This window comes from Peromyscus leucopus, chromosome 2 (assembly GCF_004664715.2).
Source record: "Peromyscus leucopus breed LL Stock chromosome 2, UCI_PerLeu_2.1, whole genome shotgun sequence".
NCBI classification, from domain to species: domain Eukaryota; kingdom Metazoa; phylum Chordata; class Mammalia; order Rodentia; family Cricetidae; genus Peromyscus; species Peromyscus leucopus.
The window spans coordinates 3,734,133-3,744,721 of record NC_051064.1 but is presented as its reverse complement, the minus strand read 5'-3'; positions in this window follow the sequence as shown (position 1 = coordinate 3,744,721).

Sequence of the window (10,589 nt, the reverse complement as noted above, 5' to 3'; positions counted from 1 at the left end):
CTGTGCCAATGTGTTCAAAGCTGTTCCCCACTTTGTCTTCTAACATGTTCTATGAAATGGAATTTATATTGAGGTCCTTGATTCACTTGGATTTGAATTTTGTTGCAGTGTGATAGATATGGATCTATTTGCATTCTTCTACATGCTGATATCCAGGAATGCCAGCATTACTGTTGAACAGACTTTCTTTTCTCCCCTGTATAGTTTTGAATTATTTGCCAAAGTCAAATATCCATAGATATGTGGATTTATGTCTGGGTCTTCTATTTGATTCATTGGTCCACCTGTCTGTTTTTATGCAAATATTATTATAGCTCTATAGTAGAACTTGAGATCAGAGATGGTGATATCTCTTGCAATTCTTTTATTGTACAGGATAGTTTTAGGTATTCTGTTTATTTTTGTTTGTTTGTTTTGCAATACAAATTTGAGTATCATTCTTTCAAGATTGTCTTACAACTTTGATGGGATTGCATTGAACATGTAGATTGCTTTTGGTAAGATGGTCTTTTTTACTATGTTAATCCTACTGATCAATGAGCCTGGGAGATTTTTTTTTCTTCTTACTTACAAAACACCAAATAGACTAACTAAAAGGCAGAGAGAGAAAATCCAAATTAACAAAATCAGAAAAGAAATGGGGAATGTAACAACAGATGCTAAAGAAATTCAGACAATCATTAGGTCATAGCTGAAAAACCTGTACTCCACAGAATTGGAAAATCTAAAAGAAATGGACAAATTTCTTGATAGATACCACATGCCAAACTTAATCTAAGATCAGACAAACAATTTAAAGAGACCTATAACCCCTGAGGAAATAGAAGCAGTTATAAATGTATCCCAATCAAGAAAAGCCCAGGGCCATTAGGGTTTCAGGACAGAAATCTTCCAGACTTTCAAAGAAGAGTTAGTGCCAATGCTCCTCAAATTATTCCACAAAATAGAAAGAGAAGAAACATTGCCAAATTCTTTTTATGAGGTTACCTTCATAATCAAACCACACAAAGACTCAAAAGAGAAAGAGAATTGCAGATGAATTTCTTTCATGAACACTGATATAAAAATACTCAATAAAATACTGGCAAACCGAAGCCAGGAACACATCAAAAAGATCATTCACCATGATCAAGTATGTTTCATCCCAGAGATGCAGGGATGGTTAGACATAAGAAAATCTGTCAATATAATCTACCATATAAAGAAACTGAAAGAAAAAACTACATGATCATCTCATTAGATGCTGAAAAAGTCTTTGCCAAAATCTAACACCCCTCTATGATAAAAGTCATGGAGAGATCAGGTATAAAAGGAACATGCCAAAGCATAATTAAAGCAATTTACAGCAAGTCAACTCCCAACATCAAATTAAATGGAGAAAAATTCAAAGCAATCCCACTAAAATCAGGAGCAAGATAAAACCTTCCACTCTCTCCATACCTCTTCAATATAGTACTTGAAATTGTAGCTATAGCAATGAGACAGTTTAAGGAGATCAAGGGAATATAAAGTAGAAAAGAAGAAGTCAAATTATTGCTATTTGCAGATGACATGATAATATACATAGGTGACCCCCAAAATTCTATCAGGTAACTCTTAACAGCTGATAAACAATTTTAGTGAAGTAGCTGGATACAAGATTAACTGAAAATAAATCAATAGCTCTTTTATATATAAATGATAAAAGGACTGAGAAAGAAATCAGGGAAACTATACCCTTTACAATAGCCACAAACAATATAAAATACCTTGGGGGTAACTCTAACAAAGCAAGTGAAAGGCCTGTGTGACAAGAATTTCAAGTCTTTGAGGAAAGAAATTGGAGAAGATATTAGATGACAGAGTCTTTGGATTTAACAGAGACTGGCTAGTTTTAAGATACTTTTTAAGTGTTTTAATATTTAAAGACTGGTGCTTTTAGAAGTTGGAATATTTTATAAACTGATATTAATCCATGATCTACAGGATCAGTAATAAGCTTAACAGTGATATGTTTGAATGACAACAGGTCTATTGTGCCGGCTAGTTTTATGTCATCTTTGTTGTGCCCTGGGCACGAGACCCCCGAAGAGACCACCAGAGACACGAACTCACCGAAATGCAAAAGCAAGGTTTATTGAAGCAGTTCAAGCCCCATGGCAGGAACCTCATCAAACCATCCAACGCAGTAGAGGCTGGAGGAGGTGGCCACCCCTCTGTAAGCTCAGGTTTTAAAGGCAAAAACCACAAGGTTACATCATTTAAGGGTGCTAGTGTGGGTACAATTCTGATTGGCTCAAGTTTTAGGGGCTTTCCAGAATTTCTGTGTTATCTTACTTTGTAGATTTAACCAGCTGCTTGTCAAACTTTACAGACTACCTCCGGCATTGGAGTTTTTTGTGGTTAACAATTGTTACCAGATAGTCCTTCAATCATCCTGACTTTGTACTTTGACCATCTCCAGCATTGGGGCATTCTATGGTTAATCAGTTTTTACCAGATGGCTCTTCAATCATCCTGACTTTGTCCTGGGACCTATGTCAGCAGCTCTGAGAATTTTGGAACTCAGGCCTGTTTCAAGCTGGGGTGAGGGGCTTGCTTGAAATGGGGGTGCTTTGTTTCTTCAATCTTGACACAAGCTGTAGTCATCTGAGAGGAGACAATCTCAACTGAGAAAATGCCTCTGAAAGATCATGCTGTAGGCTAACCTATCAGCTTAATTGGTGACTGATGTGGGAGGCCCGGCCTATGGGGGTGATACCACTGTAGACTGGTGGTCTTGGGTTACATAAGAAAGTAGCACGAGTAAGCCACGTAGAACAAGGCAGTCAGCAGCACACTTCTGTGGCCTCTGCATCTGCTCCTGCTTCTAACTTCCTGTCCTATTTGATAGAATCCTGCCCTAACTGCTTTTGACAATGAACTGTTATATTTATTTGAATAAAATAAACCCTTTCCTCTCCAAATTGCCTTTGGTTCTGGTGTTTCATCACAGCAACAGAAACCTTAACTAAGACAGATGTGAAAAAAAAGTCTAAATATATATGGTAGCTGCAAAGATGGTGTACACAATCATGATGACCTGAGTTTGAATCTCCAGAACTAAGTAAAAAACCAAATGTGATAACAAACTTCTGTACTTTCACAGAGACAGGAAATGGGAGAAATTCCCATAAGCTCACAGGCCAGCTAGCCTATCATCTTCAGTGGAACCAAAAACCAAACAACCAAAACCAAAACCAAAACCAAATCCAAAACCAAACCTAAACCCAAATCCAAACCCAAACCCAAAACCAAAACCAAACCAAGCAAACAAAAGCAAAAGCAAAACAAAACAAAAAATAAACAAGCCAAGAGACCCTGTCTCACACAGGTGGAAATCCAGACTGTCTTTTGACCTCCACACACATGCTGTGACATACACCTACCACATTCATACCCACAAATGCAGACACATGCAGACACATACAATGATAAAATTATATAAGTATATAGGAAAAAAACAATTTCTCAGCTATGGTTCTGTCTCAGAAAAAGATATCAGAAGGTTTTACATATATTTATTTCTTGAGCCTCAGGTTTATTCATGTAATTAAAAAATCACAATACATAAGCTTTTTATATTTTTATATCCCTAGCTACATATTGTCTGTGCTGCATTTCTTTTCTAAATATGTTCCTTTACATTGTGTTATCTTTAATGACAATTACACTGTAGTCACTTATCTGAAGTAGGGAAAGCCTTCCATCTTCTGTCCCTTCCCCCAGTTTCTCAGGCCGTGTTCCTCTCTTTAACCATCTAGCACCTGTCCATGACTTCTTGCACCGGGCCATCATTTTCTTGAGGTCACCCTTATTTTTTTTGCCTTGTATACCATTAAAAATTGCTTTTAGAAGTTTTCTGCTTTCTTTTTGTCTCAATCTTTGTTTAATTCACTCCTGATAAAGAACTTAATGTCCCATCCACAATCACTCACTCAGTAGCTTCATTGATATCTTAGAGAATAACACTCAAAATACTAAGTATGACATCCACAAATACTCATGGTGTGGTTTCTCTCATTCCCCATTGTACCTATAGTTTTTTAACAGTTGAATACTAGCATTCCCCCTCATTATGGATCTCTCTGTATGGAATATGTTTTGCTACTATTACCCCAAGAGATTACTTCCCATCATGTCTCATTTTTATTTGGTCATTATTTTTTAATTTATTGTTTTGTAACTTTGTGTATATGGATGTTTTACCTGATGGATGTCTGTGCACAATGTTATGCCAGAATGAAGCATCTGATCCTCTGGAACTTGAATTATAGACAGTCGTGTATAGTCAGAAGTTTTCCTGTGTCCTGCCTGTCCCAAAGCCACTAAGGGGAAAGGTGATAATATTTTATCTGTGCACCTCAATACAGTTTATTTGAGAATCAGAGGAAAAAGCCAGCCACTATAGTAAACATAGAGGTCAGGCAATGGTAGTACATGCCTTTAATCCTGTCACTCAAAAGGCAGAGGTCTGTCTGAATTTCTGTGAGTTCAAGGCCATACTGGGAACAGAGCCAGGCATGGTAGTACATACCTTTAATCCAAGCACTAACCATGAAAGTCTGGAGGTCTGTACAGACAGACAGGAAGTGACAGCTTGGCAGGAAGAGGAAGTGATGTAGCTGGGCAGAGAAAGGAAATGAGATGGCAAAACAGAAAGGCATATAGGTGTGGGTATACAGGAATTAGGTCTCTTTGGCTGAGGATCTCCAAGTGGTGAGACATGGCTGGCTTCTTTCTGCTTTTCTGATCTCTCGGTTTTAACTCCGATATCTGGCTCTGGGTTTTTTATTAATAAGACCATTCAGCACTCTGTCTTACAATTGTGAGCTGCCATTTGGCTGCTGGGAACTAACTGGCGGTTTCCTGCAAGAAAACCACCTGCTCTAAATCAACGCCTTGGTCAATGTTCTAAGTACTAAAGACTGTTGTCCCCTTTGTACTAGTTATCAGGTTGACATTTTTAAATCAGTTAAATTTTTATTAAAGTTAAAGCATTTGAGTATGTTGAAGTTCCAGCTAACTCATTTACATATACAAAACCTCCAACTTTCTTGATTTAATAAGCAATCATTTATTTCAATGAATGATCTTAAATTTTCCCTATACTTAGAGAAGTCTGCCTCTGTCTCCTTGGTGATTCTTTCTCAGGAGGTCTCACAATAAAGCTGAAAATTTATCATATCATAATGGCACAGTTCTAAGAATAAGATCCTCGGCACAGGAGCAAAGGGAATGAACAGCTCATGTTGAAGCCTCAGAAGCCACATAGCATCCATTCTTCCATAATCATATTAATGCAGATCTAGGTCTTACCTAATTTTTAAATTTCATTTTTACTTATTAATGGTGCATCTGTGTGTGGGTGTCTGGGTTTTCACATCTGAATGCAGAACCCAGGGAGGCCAGGGGAGTGCAGTGGATACACTGGAGTTGGAGTTACAGGTGGTTATGAGCCACACAAACTCAGTCCTGGAGCCGGGTAGTGGTGGCGCACACCTTTAATCCCAGCACTAGGGAGGCAGAGCCAGGAGGATCTCTGTGAGTTCGACGCCAGCCTGTTCTACAGAGCAAGATCCAGGACAGGTACCAAAGCTACACAGAGAAACTGTGGCTTGAAAAACCCCAAAACAAGACAACAAAAAGAAAACAAAACAAAAAACAAACAAACTCAGTGCTGGGAAAGGAACTTGTCACTAATCAAGAGCAGGAAGCAGTTTCAACCACTAAGCCATCTCTACAGCCTGCATCACATTTCTAATGTAAATGTGCCTTACTGCATCTTCAAAATGTGTTTTGGAAAATGCATTCTGGCAGAGGTGGCTAAAAGTCTTCTGGTCAACTATACAAATGCAAATACATACAATTTGAAGTGTTAATTAAAATAACATTTTGAAGTTTTCTTACAATCGACATCTAGTCATGTATTTCCAGTTTGAGGCGAAAGTCCTTTTAAGTAACCTTTGATAATTATTTCCTGGTTTTTAATCATCTCATATTTAGTATTTTCATTAATAGTTCAATGTAGTTTATTTGAATACAAAACAGGCATTAATATTATCTCTATAAGATTATGATGATCTATAAGCCTTCCTTATTTTAATACTAAAATATATTATTGTGAATTTAGACTTTATCTTCCAATAATCATTCATAATGAGAAACATTGAAAGTAATACACATCCTGAAATGAGAATCCAAGCTTTCTTTTTTATTTATTTTATTCAATATTTTCTTATTTAGTCTATCCCTTCTCTTTTCCACAATTTTCATATTATTTAAGAAAAGAGAAACAACAAAGTAAACCTAGTTACATAATGCCTTTATGTCACAGCTCTGCTTCATCTGACCCAGTGTTCCTATGAACCAGGGAAGAAAGCAACCCTGTGTTCAACACTTAGGGAGTTGTCATTGGTAACAGGAAGATGAAACATTAATTCTAATTACATTCTGGGTCTCTTAAATTTACAATTTGTATGCATATAGGCATACATACACATAACTCTCACACATATATAAAACATATATGTTACTCTCTTTTAAAAGCTCATGTATGTGTGTGATGGGCATGTTTTTTCCTCACAGCAACAAAAGCAGACAGAGAATGCTGTAGTAAATTTCAACTTGGCTTCATTTTTTCCTGTAACGTGTAAATTGAGAAACTGACGTGAGACTGAGCGTTTTTAGGGAAAGGAGAGTGCCATCTGCTCTGCTCACCTTTCTCCATATGTTCAGTCCTTTGATTAATTTCATATGTTGAAAAGAGTTATTTTGTGTTTTATATATATTTTCACATGTGGACAATTTGAACAATGTTTTTGAAGCTTTATGGCATATATGTTATTATCGATGGAAAAATTCCAGATTTTCTCCCTGTAGAAAAGCTGACAAAACAGCTGTGCGACTTAGAGTTTCACATGTTCTTTTCAGATGTCACTTGCACATACACGTCATGTGTACTTCCAGATACACGTGTGTTAAAAAATCCTGCCAAATCTGATATCAGAGCCAACATCGAGGTTTATTGGTTTTGACTGTTCTAGAGTTTCATGAAAACAGAAATGGAATGAAAAAATCCTAGATTATAATGGAGGACACAAGCTCATGAACAGACTATGTGTCTTTGTTTGGTGTGCAAGGTTCCAAGAGCTGTGTCTAGTAGAGCTGTCTGGGTCTCAAGTAGTGTGAATGTCATTTGTGGCAATGTGAGAAAACATGCTAGATTGAAATCTTCTTTTATTCTCTGAAAATGATAAACATCTTCCACTGTATTTATGGCTAAATGTAGTCATTTATGCTTTCCAAATATGTTGTTTGCATTTGTATCATTTTTAAGTTGGTGTGATGTCTAGACGCTAACACTGTATAGGCTGTTTAGTAATGTATTATTTAAGATACTGCATTGTTAAAGGAAGTTATCATTTCCACATGTGCAATTTTTCTGTGCCAGGTAAACATGTGTCTGTGGTGATTAGGAATTGATTTTACAGATGTTAAGATTTACAGGAACTAATTTGAAAATAAATAAAATTGAAGCTTCTTTTTTTTCCCAGTCAGGGATTTTATATTAATCTCAGTGTTTACTTTTGTTTATTTTTTAAATTGTGTGTGTATGTATGTGTGTATGTGTGTTTGAGTGAGTGTGTGTGTTTGTGTGTGTGTATGTATGCGTAGGTTATGATGAACTCAGTCCCTCTCTGTTAATGGTAAGCACTTTATCAAGAAATTCATCTCTGCAGCCCAACCTTGGTATTTATTGATGTACATATTCCATTTTTGTCATGTTTTACAAATGATTATCATAGTTTCTTAAATCATTATAGCATATTTAATTATATACCCAACAATAATTTTGTGTCTCAAGACCTTTAACCTTTATTATGCCTCAAGATTTTTATTGTTTGTGTTTTTGAGAAGTAGCAGACAGATTATGGGGTACCTATGATGATGATTTCAAGAACGTCAGCAGTTCTATTGGTTTCAAGAATATGTAAGGTTGTAATTGGAATAAGATAAAACATTTGTTTAAAATATTTCTCTTCCACGCAAATGTCATATACACCTAAGAATTCTTTAGTCTACTCCAGTTGTTACCTAATGGAGTCTGGTGAACAGAAGACCTCCATCTCACACAATGACATGGCTTCATCTCTACACCTAGCAATGACAAATAAAGGAAAACCCATGTTCAAGAGATGCTCTGGATGAACAGTACATATTCTTATCCACTTTGTCATCTCTCCAGTTTCTTGCCACACTTGCATTTCAGATCAAGCTTTTTGATCTAATACCATGAAAGTGTATAACTTATTGTTTGTGATTTGAAAGGGACATGATATAGGCTATAGAATGAATATATAGTCTAAAAAGAGTAATTTATAGGTTGGTTCTTCAACAATGAACAGTAAAGCATTGAATTCAGTATATTCCAGTGGTATGAGTCTTGTAGAGGAAGCTAAATAAGGAGTCTATAAATGGTTACATTAGTAATTATACTGACTAGACTTACAATAGTGTTTAGGGTTCCCATTTTATTTTATTTTCTAATTCTGAAGGAACAACAGACTATTTTTTTTAAAGCAAGAACATAATTTGTTTTCAGAGTAGGTCAGAAGTTAACCATGATTTGGAAGTTTCAGTGGGTCCGAGACAGAAAGGAAATAAGTGTCATTTGCCTGCTCAGGAGGCTTGGGCACTCAGAATATTCTCTTCTTACTACTTCCTGTATTAAAGTCTGTAATTGAACTTTACAGTTTTCCATTTTTTTTTCTCTTAAAAAGTTGGATTTATTTTATAACATCAAAGCATGTTTGTTTGAAAATTATTTTGTTCTTTTTCACAACCTTCTCTTATTTCAGGAAAGTAATTAATTCGATAATAGCCTGTTTTAATAGTCATGGATTTCTGGGTTTTAACTATATATTTAATGTTTTCAAACAAGCTTACCAAGAGATTTTATATTCCTTAACTCTATAACTTTAAATATATGTAGTCAAAATAATGTAATTTTAAGCTTATACCCCACCATGAAACAACAAATCCTGATAAATGGAGGATATTTAATGTAGTGGTTAGTTGGCTAGTTTGAAACCAACCAGACTGTTGAGAGCACAAAGTCCTCTTGCTCACAGATAAGCACTAGGAAGTCAGGAATGCTAAAAATGTAGGGTTATCTCTTTAAAGAAAGATGTGTAGCCTATTTTCTGCCCAGAAGGCAAGGAATGGACAGAGCCTGGTGAATTCTGTGCTCTGTGTGTGGCCAGACCACAACGGCTCCCTGATAGTCTCACAAGCAGGAGCTGAGGTGGATAATAGCCTGATGACCTCTGTGCTAACTATATGACCCAGGCAACAACTTGTTCTCCCAGAGCCTTACATTTATCTCAGTCATTCTCTCTGAACCCTATCTTAACATCATTTCTCATTCAATAGAATCCATCTTTATGGAAGAAGTCACATGTACTTTATAAAGAGTTTTGATGTTGTCATGCATTAAGTTTAATTGTGTACATGGATTTGAGTTAATTGTCATCAGGAAACATTTTTACAAAATTGTGTAATACTTAAATATTCCCTAAATAAACTATCCAGTATCAGACTCCAGAAGTTTCAACCAGCACTGGCTACCAAGTCATATTGAAACCGACATCCTTCTAGCTTCTTTGTTTGGGTCGGAGCTCCACCTCAACCCCTGGCACTCTGGCATCCCTATACCCAAAGAGTCTGGAATGTTTGGAAGGAGTCTGGTGGAAGATCCACCTCTGCTCCCCTCCCCACCTCTTTCCCCAAACCCATCCCTTCAAAGCCCACCAAACACAGCTCCTCCCCTGGAGAGGCTCAGGACAACTCCCATAGGGGATATATAAACAGCATCCCAGAAAACAGTCTCATGGTTCTTCTGGTCTCATGTCCCAGTCTCCCCTCTGTGGGGCCAGGTATTGCCCAGGAGTGCTTTACCCATTAAACCTGGGCTTTTCCTGATTTACTCTGATTTGATTTGTTGCAACAGCAGAAAGGTCTTCAGGAGGCCTAAAACTTATCATCTGGAGTTTCCACCAAGGGGTTTGAGTTTTCCCACTGGCTGAGGGCCACATGATGGGAAAACACCCCTCTACCCGACACCTGCTCTCTGCCAGACTAAGATTGACTCTAGGCTAGATAAGTTACCCTTGTCAAGTCCTTGCCTAGAAGGCCCAGGGCCTCTTCATTTTTCAGGGTGTCTTTCTAGAGATGCAGCCGTGCCAAGCCCCCGACCCATTCCAGAGCACAGGGCTGCCTTTAGTCCACCCTGACCCCTTCGGGTGCAGAGGACTGTCTTTGTTCCATGGGAACCTTTCTCCAGAAGATGTTCTGCTGAAGGTAATTACCCACACCCTCCCATTTTGACCCAAGACTGACCACAGTGGACGCATTGTGCTAGGCTTTGTTTGGGTCACCAGCATGGACGTGTAAAATGGGCACTTGCAATTTGAAGTCAGATCCCCAAACACCCCTGTGCTGTCTTTTACAAAACATATTCAAATTGGGGCTATCTATTACAATCTATCCTAAATGCTTGATTTCTCTGA